Source organism: Euprymna scolopes, chromosome 3, assembly GCF_053919585.1.
Source record: "Euprymna scolopes isolate OS-2025 chromosome 3, ASM5391958v1, whole genome shotgun sequence".
In the NCBI taxonomy this organism is placed as follows: Eukaryota; Metazoa; Mollusca; class Cephalopoda; order Sepiida; family Sepiolidae; genus Euprymna; species Euprymna scolopes.
The window spans coordinates 14,757,629-14,771,016 of NC_136484.1; positions in this window are offsets into that span (position 1 = coordinate 14,757,629).

The window sequence follows — 13,388 nt, forward strand, 5'->3', positions numbered from 1 at the left end:
CAGACGACAGTCCAGACATGGACATTCGAACGTCTAGAAGCGAGACGGTCACATTTGAAAGTTAGGATGTGAAGCTTTGAATTCTTGACTCAGAAAACAACGGCCGGTCGTGAAAAGAAATAAACCCATCATGTGTTTTTATAAACGTCGTCTTAGTGTTGTAATTCTTCCAAAAGGTAAAGTGGAAATTGTTATTATATGTCTTGTATATCATGTTGTTTAAAATGTCTTTACATACACGTCTCGACATTTACATATCGACAATGTGAACTCTACATCTCATATCAACACTTCTAAGTATGAACATTTTATAAAAATGAATCGCTTTATTACACGAACAATATATCTCTTACAACAACATCCCTCTCAATAAAACTCTCTCTAAGACTCTAAGACTCACTTTTAACAAAGAACAATAATAACAAGAATAATAATGAAAAGCCTTTATATAACATTTGTCGAGGGTGCTCACGTCGTGGGGGCACAAGTGATTGCAGTTCGTCAGAGCATTCACAACTAAAATACTTGTAGAAAAGGCAGAGGGATGCAACATTTCGTCGATGGGACAGAGGCTGAAGCTTAGATGCCACTTCAGAGCCTATCAGGTTTGCGACTCTCTTTTGAACCTTTTCAAGGAGCGAGAGACTAGTAGCAGATGCACCAGCCCAGATGTGACAGCAATACTCCATACATGGGCGAATGGTGGCCTTATAGAGGTACAGGATACTTTCGGGTGTTAGTAGTTTTCTAGCACCGTCGAGAGAGCCCACCTTTCTTGTAGCGGCCCTGGCAATGTTTTCAATGTAATTGTTCCAACTCATGTTTCCTGTGAACGTTAGGCCAAGGAGTTTGAAATATGTACTCTCAGATAAAGAGTCGTTGGCCATTGCTATAGGTGGTAGAGAGGGTTTCTTGTAATTATTGAATGAAACTAGTTTAGTCTTGGCAGCATTGAAAGCGACCAACCACTTTCGTCCCCATTCCACCACAGATGTGTAAAATTCAATTATACATTAAATTTAAAAATGGCGACCCAGTGGATGAAAAACGTGAAATATTACCTAGCATCTTAATCGAATACAATGAAAACATTAATAACGACGACAATTACAGTAGAACTTCTGACGAATATAGTAACCAGACACGTCGATACCCAATAAGGGAGCGAAAAAGGCCAGACTTCTTACAAATTGAAAAAAATACAAGATTACGCAGTGGATTACTGTTACTCGTTAAACAGCGCACAAAAAAGTTATAATGAGGCGATTAATTCAGAAAATAACCAAGAATGGGAACAAGCTATGATATCCGAACTGAAAGCTTTATCTGAAAATAACACATACGAAATAGTGGCAAAACCAACAGATAAAAATATAATTTCTTCACGCTGGGGTTTTTCAAAAAATCACAGCTCCTGGCAGTGAGACTTTTAAAGCAAGAGTTGTTTCAAAAAGTTTTTCACAAATTTCTGGAGTGGAATATTTTGCAACATTTTCACCAACGACAAATTTAACGACAATTAGAATTATATTACAACTTGCCGCTCAATACAATTTAAAAATACATCAAATGGATGTAAAAAATGCTTATTTAAATGCTCCGATTGACTGTGAAATCTATATTTACCCTCAAACTGTCACAACACTTTAAAAGATGTTAAAAATTAATTAAATAAAAAATTTAAAATGGCCGATCTTGGACGACTGTCATAGTTCCTCAGTATAAAATTTACCTGTGAAAATGAGACTATAACTATGAACTAATCACGATACATTGAAAAAATTCTTCTCAAGTTCGGAATGCAAGATTGCAAACCGCGTAAAACTCCCGTCGAAATGGGCATAAATAAAAATATAGAGACCGAAACAAAATCCATAGATAATCGATTATACAGGGAAATGGTATTTGATGACCGCAACATGTTACACTGTCACATATGTCAGGTCATATGCAAATTAGCTAGATCTTTTGTAGATTAATGCAATTCCACGACCCATATAGAACAAGTTTGTATTTTCCTTTTAAGTAAATAGAAAAAGGGTTTTAATATGAATATCAATACACACGCAAAAAGGAAAATTATAGGAGTATAGATACGAATATAAATAAATATAAAATAATATAAGGCTAATAGCGGTAGTTGCAGTAAAAAAGGTTACGACGTTGGCCATTGATTTTCAGCAAACTACGTAAAATCTTGGAAAATTAAACAAACAACAAATGAAATAATTCAATTAATATACTACATCTATTTGGATTTAATAATATACTACATCTATTTGGACGACTACATTTAACTTTTTATAAAATAATAGAAAATGTAAATACGAACATGCGCGCTTGGAATTCGCAAACACTATCTGCGCGGTGAACTATCATATTACCGAGGCATACTTAAGCTTTTCAATTCGCTTTAATATATAAATCCTAGATGTTTATGTCTTTTGTATTCTCTTGTAATTGCGAGGGAAATATCGATCAAATCGATTTGGGTGAGGTAGTCTAGAAAAACTTTGGTCAATCAAATATGTTTATTTATGTAAATCAAAACAAAAATATGCTTATGTTTCGATTCGCATTGAATGTTTCGTAATAAACATAGCCTTCTCATTAGATAATGACTTCTTTAAATTATCCAATAAAATTATGCAATGAATCTTTCAAACTATTTACTATTTGAATATTTATTAGGCCGAATGTAATAAGTGATCAATGAAATCTAGTGGAATTTCATTCATTATGTAAGAAAACACACACTGAAAAATTTCCCGAATAGATTGGCTAGGCAAAATCGAATATCAGTGTGTCAAATGTAATCAGACTGATAAATTAATTGATTTATAATTTTCAATTCTTCTATTTCTAGATTTTGTTTGACATTAGTCCGAAATATTTTTGTTCATTGACGTATTTTTACCTCATTAAGCAGATTAATGGGACTTAGCTCAATCTAATTCTACGATGCCCCCTCTCACCCATCAAAAATTACAGTGACAGACCGATCAAATAATTTATTACCATAAAATAAAAAAAGAAAATGAAATGATGCACCGTCGAAGACAGACAATTTTTTCCGATCATGAAAATATTCTCCAGACAGTTTTGTTTTCTAAATAAATCAATTTACAATCGATTTCTATTGATCGTGTGACAATTAGATTGTTCACTCCAAACAAATATGTTGAATTTTGTAGATTTGTTTTCCTTTTTCAGTGTCTCCATGATATTCCCAGAATAGAAATGAAATGTGTTTCAAAAATGATTTTTATATTTAAAATAAGTTTTTTGTAAAGGAATTACGTGTTAAATGTGTGTTTTCCCTCATGCATGGAACGTAATATGCTTCAAATATTTTGAAGTTGTTCACATAATTTGGAGCGTGATAGGCCTAATTTGGGCCGTGATAGGTATTCCCGCATCATGGTGCATTTTTATCACCTGATGCTTCGATCTGTTTATCCATTAGTTACACCCACTATATCTAGTTTTAAGAGAGGTTTTATTGCCTCGTCGAAAGGAGGAACCCCTGGATGGGTCTAAGATTTGCTGTGGACTTGTCAACATTCGTTGATAAGTACGTCTTGGACGAGCCACCATAAACTAATCCCAACTTACAAATTAGAAGGAGTGTTATGTATCGACCTTTTATATAACCGTGTGTACGTCGTCTCGCCCTAACGTATGTATGGGTGTTCTAATGCCGTTTATGTGATCGTCTCGTGTATATGTCATTTCTCAGGCTCGCTCGTGTTCGTCTTCCCCATTTCATTATGTACAAGTGTTATATACAGTTTATATACATTTATACAGTCGGTAGGGTATGCACGCGGTGGAGCTCCTTTAAGGTATCTCAAGTTGTGTATCTACTTATTGTAGTTCTTTAATGTGTGTGTGGGGGGCGCAAATATACGCGTTTAAGTTTACCATACCTTTTTGTTATCTTGGTCTTCTGGAGGGCGGTTCAAGACGAAAAACGATGCTCATTTTCTGCAAAGATCTTTTTATTTCGTCTACTTGTGAACTCGGGAACCTCCCGCCTTGTTGACTCAAGTTTTCTTGCGTTTCCGTCGAAGCATCCTTTCTCTTATCCGCTTGGTCTCGAAACTAACTCATGTCCGACTGTCTACAAAACTTCGACTCCAATCGATTGTCTATCGTATCTCTAAAAATCCCCAGGTGTGTTTCTATTTATATCAGGGTGTATGGGGTGCATTGGATTACTTAAAGGGACGACTCATCAGAAATTTGTTTAAGTTGAATTTGAAGACGATTATATTGTAGTCAGCAGGAAAGTAGGCCATCAGAAGAGAGTTTCACAGGCAAGCAATTCTAAGAAAGAAGCTTTGTTCATGTAATCAACGTTTAGGTTTAGGATGAGAGAAACTGTGGGAGAAATTATAAATAGTGGTTTCAGTTAGACGAGTGTTGTTCGTGAATGTTCGATAAGGGGAGCCATAAAATGGAACTTAGTCGAGCATTTACCATAAAAACCGATGGAGCAGAGACAGGTACACAACGTTTTTTTTCTGTGGGAAAATATTGTAGGGGAAAAATGTTGTAGGGAAAAATGTTGTGGGGAAAATGTTGTGGGGAGATAAAAGAGCATCATTTACGAAGTTTATTTTGAAATCTGTCAAGGCAAGATAAGGTGTTTCATGCAGCTCCTGCCCAGATTCCGTACTCCATCTTATGACGTATTTGGCCTTCATTATCAGATCATCTCATACACATTTACGGAAAAAATAAGGAACACATTTTAAGAAAATATATTGGTCAATATCGTTGTGATCATGTTTTACCTTTACAACTGTATTCGCCACAAAGATAGCACACCCCTCCCCACTTAGTAATCTTATATAAACAAAACTCCATGTTCTACTGTCCGGTAAATGTAAACCACGTTACAACACCAAACCCAGATCAGTTGTCGAGAGAGTGCCCCTCATCTCTTAGAGAAAAACTAACAATTACTTCTCGCTGGAGTCCGCAGCATAAAGCACATGTTAAAAGGAAACTGCTACTTTTACAATAGATAAATTTGCAAACCCATTTACTTCTTAATGTATACCTGTCTATCTTTACTATTTTCTATTACTTACATACATATACTTGTTCAATTAATATTAGATTTCTGTTTGCTTGTTTACAAAAAGTCGTCCTAATAAAACATTGTGTATTATTCTATTGCTTATTATACTTTCGAATTTGCGCGGAACCTGTTTGATAACTGACTAACAAAATAACAAACTACCGAAGTTAAATTTTTGAATATCAAACTCTAAAAAAATTAATTTAATCAATACAATGCTATATTAGTTAATCGGTAAACCTTTACATGACCATTACATTAGTTCCATCTTTTTCAGTATTAAATTCTCATTAAAAAGTTTAAATATTTTCCTAACGTTCTAGGATTAGTGTTATTTCACCGTCTCATTTCTTCATGCAGGTTTTCCTACTAGGCTTAAAAATCTTCTTTAAATAATCATTTTATTTTTGCAAATAGTAAAATATTTACAAACATCTATTTCTTAAGAGTATTAGTGCTAATATCTTCTATTGATCTTATATTTTCAGCATGAATTTAGCATAGTCAAGAAAACCAAAGTCACAGCTGAAACAATTCCACAGACTTCGTATTCATGTCTTAGTATAAATTCTTAATTTGAAAATGTTCTTCAAATTCAGTTGCTAGTAAGTTTCAAATGATATATCGATCATGTTAGGTCATTTAATGTAATGCGAAGATATGAATTGTATATGTAAGTTATTTGCGGTAGTATTGGATTCTGTGGGTGTCTTCTTTTAATATAAACGTACAGTTGTAGTGTTATAACACCTGCGGACGTACCTGCATAGACACAGGACGAAATACATCAGTTCCCATAAGCAATAAGCCACTGGATTAAGGAGCCGTAGTTATATTGAATGCGTATGCGAGAACTTGGGTGGGTATATTGGTTAATGGTTTGTTTGTATCACAACTGACATAATAATCGACATAAATTTAAATCGACAGAAAGCAGATGGATTCGTTAGATGAACTTTCGTCAACTCCCCATGCACTCTGCACTCTACCCGTGACCACTGCCAGGAATGTGTGCAGTTGTTTTATATTGCTGCTTTGCTTAAATGAATGACGACGCGCAGTTATATATAAATTTACAATGGTATATCTTTGTCGTTTCCTTTGATTAAGTCACGATCACAAACATATAGTGTTTGTCTTGTATTATCTAATTGTTCTATCTTGTTGACAACAAAGTTCTTGCAATTTTTAACTGAAATTCAGATGAACATATATCTTGGCTCAAACAAAGATTTATTGATCGAAACAAGTACCATCAGAATTAACACACTTTTGCCAACGCAAAAAAAGCATATCTATGCCAGTAACATAAAAACTCTTGCGTTCTGGTGGCGATGAATTTGCTGAAGGCGTTTTTGATATCGCTTAGTCTTTTGAAGCATTTATCACACAGAAAGTTGTTTAGATACTTGAAAAAATGATAGTCGGTAAGTAACAGGTCTGTAGAGTAAGGTAGATGAGGCAGAGTTTCGTAGCCCAATTCGTAAAATTTCTGCAGGGTCAGTTTAACAATGTGCGGTAGGGCATTATCGTGGAAGAGAATTGGGTATTTTCTGTTGACTAATGCTATGTGTTGTTGTCAAAGTTTCTGAGGGATTTCATCAATTTGTTGACAACACTTCGAAATGGTTTCGCATGCATTTAAAAAAAACTGTAATGAATGAGACCCGTTGTAGACCATGGCCTTCTTTTGGTGCAATTCTAGCTTCGGGATCTGTCAAGCAGCTTCGTCAGCGTCTAAACACTCATCGTCGGTTGTCGTAAAATAAAAACAAACTATTTTCATCACAAGTTAACACCTGGTTGAAAAACGCATCGTTCGTGTTGCGTAAAAGAGCAGAAGATGACACTTCATAATGGAGTTTCTTTTTCGTGAGGCATCTATTTATCAAGTATTTTTTACCAATTCATCTCACGTGGTTAAAAATAATCGTATAAGTTACGTATAATTCTGATGCAAGTTCTCGAACAGTTGTACACGGATTGGCTTCGACTACGGCTGTTAATTGATTGTTGTCAACCTCCGTTGGACGACCACTACGCTCATCATCTTCAAAACTCTCGTCACCGCCATGAAATTTCTTGAACGAACATTCTGATGTGCACTCAGTAGTGGTTCCTGTACCAAGCGCTTCATTGATATTGCGGGCTGTTTCAGCAGATTTTAGGTCTAGCTTTGATTTAAATAAGAAAATTGTAGGAATTTGGTTTTTTTCCATTTTGTATTCAACGTTCTGAAAAAGAGACATAATTGTTAAAAAAAAGCATTGTAATTGAATAAATAGAGAGAAAAACGCCCTTAAAAATGAATTATAAAGTAAAAGTATTATAATGAAACTAATTAAAAATACATCAATTAAAACTAAAGTTAAAAATTCCGCAGTAACATCCTTCACTTAGTCAACACAATGCTATATATATAACCGTAACCCTAACCTAATAATTTGACTCATTATGTCTGTTATCATCGTATAACATCTTACACATTTCTCCTGTCTCACGTGATAAATAATCCTTAAAAATCCTCTGTTCGTTTACATAGCAACAAAACTCGTATTATGACAACAACACTCCTGTATTCAGTCCATTGTATATATTTTAGTGATACGACTTTTAGACCTTCACATTTTTTAGCAATTCAACTTGCGATTTAAAATATCGTTTGCTTTTGATTACGACTTGGATATATACGAGAGCTTGTTAAACATCATTTAGCTAATATACAAAATAGTTTAATATATTGCGAAAATGTACATAGCGTAGGCGCACACACGATATATTCTGAATAAAAAGTTACAATAAGGTTCCTGGGTTGACATTAAGAAATATATTGATTTGATGAGAGTTGGAAGCAACTAAGTTCAGGTGGAAATGAGATCAATCATGGTTGTTTGAGAAAGTGATGATCCTTATCTGTTGTTATCTGATGTTAACGTTTAAATCGACAAGACGCGCTTTTAAGCTCACCTCCTTGCGTATTAGAATTAAAATATATACATTATACAGCAAGGGAGCCTACTATTGATTTTATACAATTATATAAATCTCACCTGTTTGTTTACATGTATGTATGTATGTTTGTATGTCTGTCTAAAATTTTTCAAAGCTGCATCGAACCGGATCGGAACCGGTATCATCTGAAAGGACGATATCTTGGTCGAATAATATGTGAAAATTTGAAAAAAGGGTCAATTATTTCCTATAGAAATATACGTTCGCAATGAGGGAAGGTAGCAAAAAGTCGTTCCTTCATGACAATTTAGCTAAACACGCATGCACGAAAAAACGTTCTTTCTTGAATTAGTGTAAATAGAAAAAAATACCGTAGACCAGTGGTTACAGTGACATCGTCGTGGTCTTCAGTTTGCACGTTTGCGCCGACTTATCCGACATTTATTTTTCGATTTTTAAAGTTTCAATATTTAAACAGGTTTAGTTTTGTTATATTTTCGTTCGTTTATTCTTTAGTTTCCCTTTTCTTATTTTTCCATCACGTTCGCTGTTTTTTCCGATTTTTAAAAGAAATTTTAACATTTAAACCGATATACTTTTGTGATTTTTTTTCGTTCGCTTATTTCTTATTTTCCATCAGGTTCTCGTCCAAAAATGTTTATTTATCTACCGAGTTGATCTTAAATATTGTATAATCAATCCATTATATTATCCTTTTCAGTCCTCCACCCCTAAATTCTGGCTTCCATCTTATCTCGCAATTACTTATAACGTCACCAACTAACTTCGGAAGAACCCCCCCCATCCACTTTTCTTTTATATCGTAAGTTTCTTAAAACGTGACTAGTTAAAGTTCAGAATAAAATCACGCTTTTCTTTTAACGGTTAATTTTAAAAAAAAATCTGAACGCTATTAAAAGTTAAATTCTTCACTAGTTTGCATTTTGGAGACGGAAGTGTTTTTGAGATAAGTGATTTCAATACTAATTTGCACTTTTTATTTTTAGATTCAAATATTAATAACTGCATTTTATTTCAGTATTTAATTTATGTATTTCTGTTGTATTAAATGCTAGCTTTTTTCTCGTCCAAAAATGTTTATTTATCTACCGAGTTGATTGCAAAAATAGATTACGTAATTGTACTCATTCGTAGTTCGTGAGAGGGGAATCTATCACCATACTTTCCCTTAAACACATCTGTTGGACATTTATTAAGTACAATACTTAATATTTTTTTTTTTTAATGGAGAGTAGAAAACGCATTGTGGATGCGTTATCGGCAGCTCCTGTTACTCTCGCTTCTTCCTATTTGTCCCTCAGTCCTCATTTTTTAATGAGTGATTTTTCTGACAAAGGGAGAAGAAAAAGCTGTTTTCTAGGTTGGCAGTATTTTGCGCGAACAGTTGGAAGAGATGGTGGAAATTTTCTGTTTCTATGTCTATCCTTGTAGCCATGTCACTAGTAAGGGTGCTGGAGGTAAACGTTTTGACTGGGCTGACGTTATCCGCCTGATAGTCAGGGACCCAAACCTTGGATTAACCACTAAGGAGGCTGTCCTATCAGCAGGTGCAAAGTACTGGGGCTGCTGTATTGCCATTTGGTGAATGGATTCTGGACCATGCAGTAGCTTCTGGTGGGGCCTCTCGATGCCATACTAGTAAGTAATTGTTACGGATTTACCTTATCATTAGCTACAAAAAAAAATTCTTCGTTTCTTTTTCTCTCTTAGTTTCCCCTCTCTGCCCTGCTCTAAGTAAATCTGACGACCTAGTCCACAAATTCCAAAATTTCATCATGACAAGTTTCAAGAAAAAATACACGATTAAACCCGGTTCTCCAACTTCCAACGTAGACCCCTACTACCATGTCTCCTTCTCCAACATCAGGGGTCTACGTTCTAACCTTCCAGAGGTTGAAACCCAATTACAGTAGACTAAACCAGACCTTTTATTTTTAAGTGAAACTGGCATTGGACAGGCTATTTCCCTAGAAAAGTTTGCAATTACAGGATACGCTAACTTAACTTCTAAATCTGATTCCCAAGATCGCCATGGGCATGGAATATGTGCCTATATTAAAGATAGCTTTCCATGTGGTAGGGACATCTCCAGGGAAGATCCTAACTTACCCTATATGTGCTTCCGGGTTGCTTTAGCTCACACTACTGCATTTATATTTACTCTCTATCGCCCCCACAACAGCGGAGTTACTATCTTTCAAAGCATATCTGAGAAAATTGACCAAGTCCTATCCGCTTATCCTTCAGCAAACATTCACGTATGTGGAGACTTCAATGTTCACAACGTCGAATGGTTGACCAACTCAAACAAGACCGATGATGAGGGGAGGTTCTGTCATGATTTCTCCATTGCCTATGACCTCACTCAGATTGTTCAGGAACCCACCCGTGTGCCCGACAATGACGGCCAGTATGCGAGCCTACTAGACCTTTTTCTCACAACTTGCCCTGAACTATGTTCAGTTTCTGTTCTGTCGCCTCTTGGATCTTCCGACCACTCTGTTGTATCAATTAAGATAAAAATGAAATGTAATAAGTCCCCAGACGTACCTCTCCATCGTTCAGTATATCGATACACTAAGGCTGACTGGGATAGCTTCCGTACATTTATATCTGATCTACCTCTGCATTCCATGTTTAAAAAGGATGTGTCATCTATAGTATTAGACCTGACGGAATGGTTAATTGTAGGTATTGACCGTTTCATACCCTCTAAAAAGTTTCAGCAAAAACCTAACAGCCAGCCATGGTTTTCTCTAGAATGTGCTGCTGCCATTGCGCACAGAAATCACTTTTTCCACTGCTTCAAACGTAATAGATGTATGGAAACTAAAGCCGCTTTCAGGACTGCCAGCAACCATTGTAAGAAAGTAATAAAGAACGCAAGAGAGTTGTATGCTCAATCTGTTAAGTCCAAAGTAGCTGAGCAGCGGCTTGATTCCCACCAGTTTTGGCAAATAGCAAACAGAATCCTGAACAGAAGCGTGTGCTCCATCCCAACTATTACCAATGGACCTAAGGTAATCTCGTCAGCATCAGACAAAGCCAAACTCTTTGTCAAGAACTTTGCAGCTAATTCTACCCTTTGCGACCAAGGCCGGCAACCCCCAATATTTCCTCCTGTATCAGAAAACACGCTATGTGATATACGTATATCTGTACGTGATGTTGCCAAGCTAATCAAAAACCTTGATTCCAGTAAAGCAACTGGCCCTGACGGTATTCCAATTATAGTACTCAAAAAAACTTCAACCTGAACTAGCGCCCATACTTACAAAACTGTTTAAACGTTGTCTTAAGGAGAATAGTTTCCCATCTCCCTGGAAAATCTCATCAGTATGCCCTGTATTTAAGAATTCAGGTGATCGCTCATCCCCCTCTCAGTACAGGCCAATAAGTCTCCTGTGCGTCATGAGTAAGTTGCTAGAATCTGTGTTAAATACAGAAGTAATCAACCATCTCAACAAAAATAACCTTCTTAGTGACACTCAATATGGTTTCCGTTCTGCTAGATCTACAGCAGATGTGCTTACAATTATATCGCATAGGATTAGCAAATCTCTCGACGGTGGCAATCTTTCTAGGGCAATTGCTCTTGACATATCTAAAGCCTTTGATAGGGTATGGCATAAAGGTTTACTTCATAAGATCGCTAGCTATGGTATAGCTGGAAAAGTCTTCTCAATTATTAAATCATTTCTTTCTGATAGGTTCGTAAGAGTAGTAGTTGAGGGGCAAAAATCAGAAGCTCACAGTATTAATGCCGGTGTCCCTCAGGGGTCCATCCTGGGCCCAACTCTTTTCCTGATCTACATTAATGATCTTCCAAATCACATCTTACATCATTTGTAGACATTTATGCTGACGACACTACCATCTATGGTAGCACATCTAAGACAGTAAACGACCAAGTTCTCTCCAATTCTCTCTCCTCTGATCTTGAGCACGTAGTACAATGGGGAAAGGAGTGACTGGTTACTTTTAATGCATCTAAAACCAAGCTTCTCTCTTTACATCATCAACATTCTAATCCACATCTGGCATCAATTGAAATGAATGGCTCTCGTCTTCAGGAGGCCTCAAGTTTTGACAAGCTTCTGGGCTTGACCATTACTCCTGATCTTAAATGGAACACGTACATCAAATCCGTTGCCAAGGCCGCTGCAAAAATGGTGGGATCTTTCTATCGATCCGGTAAATATCTCACTGCTGATGCTATTCTCTATCTATATAAGAGCCAGGTACGTCCAAGGATGGAATACTGTTGCCACATCTGGGCAGGAGCTGCTAGAAAGGACTTGTCCTGCCTTGATAGAGTTCAAAATAGACTTCGTAGCCTCGTAGGTTATGTCCTTTTCTCCTCCTTGCAACCTCTATCTCACAGAAGAGATGTTGCGAGTTTGTCTCTGATGTATCGTTATTTTCATGGAAAGTGTTCGACTGAGCTTCAATCTATGGTCCCCCCTCGCCAAACTTTCACAAGAAACACTCGTCTAGCTGTAAACACTATCAATAATTCCCCCCACTCTTCATCTGTGCCTAAACCTAAACGTAGATTCCATGAACAAAGCTTTTTTTATTAGAACTGCATACCTGTGGAATTGTCTTCCGTTTTCCTGCTTTCCGGCTGACTACAATATGGTTGTGTTCAAGTCTAACGTAAATAAGTTCTTGATGAGCCGTTCCATAAAAGTTATCAAATTTACCAAATTTTCATTACTAATGATTACTATATTGTCCAATTTCTACTGTACACTCTTTAACCCTTATCCTTGAGTGGCCTCTTGGCCTTGATAATATGGTGATGCCTATGTAAAAAAAAAGGTTCGCTGTTTTATTTCCTTGTTGTTTTTCCGATTTTTTAAATGGTGATATTTACGCCATTTTTTTACTCGCATATTATTTCATAATTATTTTATTTGCCCTCTCCCCACAAACACCTTACCACACCCGGGCAACGCCGGGTACCCCGATAGTTTTATATATAATGGTTTGAATTAAAGGTTAAAATCAAAAAGTCAAGTATTATGGTTCACTTCTGCTTTAAAGAGAAACATATATTTCGAACACTCCCTGTTATATAAAAGAACCTACTGTTGAATTTATTTTCCGGGCCTTTCTGCTTGTGCGGTAATAAAACTTCTCGAGATCGTTTGTGATGTTAGGCTGTGTAAGTGTAAACTTTACTGAAAATCGCCTGTTCTTTTTTTCATTGAATTTTTTCGATTATCGATTATCGATATCTATCGAAGACATTTGATACAGAACCTATCGTAAAACATTACCAGACATATAAAGTATATTGTGTGAAATGTCATAAAAATCG